Genomic DNA, 2,976 nt, shown 5'->3' with positions numbered 1-2,976 from the left:
CTGGTGGTTTACAGGTTTAACAGGCTTTGCAGCTCACCTGCACACTCATTGGAGGTGTCCCATTGTTCCACAGCCCTTGCAAATGTATCCTTTGTACCAGCATGAATGGAAATGATGATCACCCCCGCAGCACCAACAAGGTGTTAATGGCCTTACCTTCATCGCCCTTGTTTGGTGGACTCTGAGACATCTGCGGACGTGTAGCTGCAGGTATGTGTGACCTGCCCTGTACGTTACAATTCGAAAACAACATCACTTTGTTCACAGTACTTGTAGCAGCACTTGTGTGCTGAGAGATTTGCTTAGTATTGTCACTGGTGGCAATGATCGCCTGGGCTATCGCTATGGCCTTACTCAAGGTTGGGGCCTCTACAGTCAAAACTTTGCGAAAGCCAAGTACGAAAAAGTCTCTGAGCATATGCTCCAAATGTCCTTCAAATTCGCAATGTCCTGCAAGGCGTCTCAGCTCGGCGACCTAACTCGCCACATTCTGGCCTTCAGATTTTTTGCAGGTATAGAACTGGTACCTCGCCATCAGAACGCTTTCCTTTGGGTTCAAATGCTCTCGGACCAGTGTGCACAAATCAGCGTACAATTTCTCCAAGAGTTTCGCTGGAGTGAGTAGATTTTTCATGAGGCCATACGTTGGTGCCCCACAGATGGCGAGGAGGATCGCCCTTCATTTGGCAGCGTTCTCTTCCCCATCTAGCTCGTTGGCCACGAAGTATTGGTCAAGTCATAAGAACATAAGAAAATAAGAATTAGGAACAGGAGTAGACCATCTAGACCCTCGAGCCTGCTCCGCCATTCAAAAAGATCATGGCTGATCAGGCCGTGGACTCAGCTCCACTTACCCGCCCGCTCCCCGTAACTCTCTTAATTCCCTTATTGGTTAAAAATCTATCTATCTGTGACTTGAATACATTCAATGAGCTAGCCTCAATTGCTTCCTTGGGCAGAGAATTCCACAGATTCACAACCCTCTGGGAGAAGAAATTCCTTCTCAACTCGGTTTTAAATTGGCTCCCCCGTATTTTGAGGCTGTGCCCCCTAGTTCTAGTCTCCCCCACCAGTGGAAACAATCTCTCTGCCTCTATCTTGTCTATCCCTTTCATTATTTTAAATGTTTCTATAAGATCACCCCTCATCCTTCTGAACTCCAATGAGTAAAGACCCAGTCTACTCAATCTATCATCATAAAGTAACCCCCTCATCTCCGGAATCAGCCTAGTGAATCGTCTCTGTACCCCCTCCAAAGCCAGTATATCCTTCCTTAAGTAGGGTGACCAAAACTGAACGCAGTACTCCAGGTGCGGCCTTACCAATACCCTATACAGTTGCAGCAGGACCTCCCTGCTTTTGTACTCCATCCCTCTCGCAATGAAGGCCAACATTCCATTCGCCTTCCTGATTACCTGCTGCACCTGCAAACTAACTTTTTTGGGATTCATGCACAAGGAGCCTACGGCCACACTAGTCTGAAAATGCCCGATCTCGTCTGATCTTGGAAGCTAAACAGAGTCAGGCCTGGCTAATACTTGGATGGGAGACTGCCTGGGAATACCAGGTGCAGTAGGGAAGAGACGAAGTGGCTGAGAGGTTAAGGCGATGAACTGCTAATCCATTGTGCTCTGCACACATGGGTTCGAATCCCATCCTCGTCGTCGTTGGCTTACAGCTTGACCATGTTTTACCACAGTGTTTCTGTAGTGTAGCGGTTATCACGTTGGCCTCACATGCGAAAAGTCCCCGGTTCGAGCCCGGGTGAAAACATTATTAAAATCCAAAAGAGTTTCATGCACAAGGACCCCCAGGTCCCTCTGCACCTCAGCATGTTGTAATTTCTCCCCATTCAAATAATATTCCCTTTTACTGTTTTTTTTCCCAAGGTGGATGACCTCACACTTTCCGACATTGTATTCCATCTACCAAACCTTAGCCCATTCGCTTAACCTATCCAAATCTCTTTGCAGCCTCTCTGTGTCCTCCAAACAACTCGCTTTCCCACTAATCTTTGTGTCATCTGCAAATTTTGTTACACTACACTCTGTCCCCTCTTCCAGGTCATCTATGTATATTGTAAACAGTTGTGGTCCCAGTACCGATCTCTGTGGCACACCACTAACCACCGATTTCCAACCCGAAAAGGACCCATTTATCCCGACTCTCTGCTTTCTGTTCGCCAGCCAATTCTCTATCCATGCTAATACATTTCCTCTGACTCCGTGTACCTCTATCTTCTGCAGTAATCTTTTGTGTGGCACCTTATCGAATGCCTTTTGGAAATCTAAATACACCACATCCATCGGTACACCTCTATCCACCATGCTCGTTATATCCTCAAAGTCGCTCCACAAAAGTTTCCCAATCGTCTCCCTCTGAAAATTTCTCACTGTTCTCTGCATCTTTGGGTTCGCTATCTGTATCTCGTCGCCAGTTGTAGTGTATGGAGAAAGAGTCAGACTGAACACTGTGAGCTCAAAGTAAAATGTGACTGCAGTCTTTTATTGCAGGTCTCCAGAGTTCCTCTCCAACCTGTGAAGCCTTCTGAAATACCTGTGCTCCCATGAGATTATGGGATCCCTTGGGACTCCGGGGAATGAGCCCTCTGGTGGCTGTACAGAGTAAATGCAAGTCCACATATATTACAGTCTCTCTCTCTCACTCGCCCGTCTCTCTCTCACTCTCTCTCTCTCTCTCTCTCCCCCATCTCTCTCTCTCTCCCATCTCTTTCTCTCTTTCTCTCCCCGTCTCTTTCTCTCTCTCTCACCCCATCCCTTTCTCTCTCTCTCTGTCCCCATCTCTCTCTCTATCTCCCCCTCCCCAGCCTCTCTCTCCCTCTCTCCCCACCTCTCTCTCCTCTCTCCCTTTCTCCCCGCCTCTCTCTCCCCCTCCCCGCCTCTCTCTCCCGCCTCTCTCCCCCGTCTCTCTCTCTCTCCCCCCTCTCTCACCCCATCTCTCTCTCTCTCTGTCCCC

The 2,976-nt window shown here is 48.3% G+C and overlaps 2 non-coding genes and 1 pseudogene across 2 annotated transcripts; all 3 read left to right on the top strand.

Annotated features, from left to right (window-relative positions):
• Positions 1-1,460: 1,460 nt before the first annotated feature.
• LOC139260518 (5S ribosomal RNA) lies at positions 1,461-1,579 on the top strand (annotated as a pseudogene).
• A 3-nt stretch (positions 1,580-1,582) lies between these two features.
• On the top strand, positions 1,583-1,664 carry trnas-gcu (transfer RNA serine (anticodon GCU)). The gene has a single exon. It is a non-coding gene; the product is annotated as a tRNA-Ser (tRNA).
• Positions 1,665-1,700: 36 nt separating this feature from the next.
• On the top strand, positions 1,701-1,773 carry trnav-cac (transfer RNA valine (anticodon CAC)). The gene has a single exon. It is a non-coding gene; the product is annotated as a tRNA-Val (tRNA).
• Positions 1,774-2,976: the final 1,203 nt, after the last annotated feature.

This window comes from Pristiophorus japonicus, chromosome 3 (genome assembly GCF_044704955.1).
Source record: "Pristiophorus japonicus isolate sPriJap1 chromosome 3, sPriJap1.hap1, whole genome shotgun sequence".
NCBI lineage: Eukaryota > Metazoa > Chordata > Chondrichthyes > Pristiophoridae > Pristiophorus > Pristiophorus japonicus.
The sequence above is the reverse complement of the archived record's forward strand: the minus strand, read 5'-3'. Positions and strand labels throughout refer to the sequence as shown.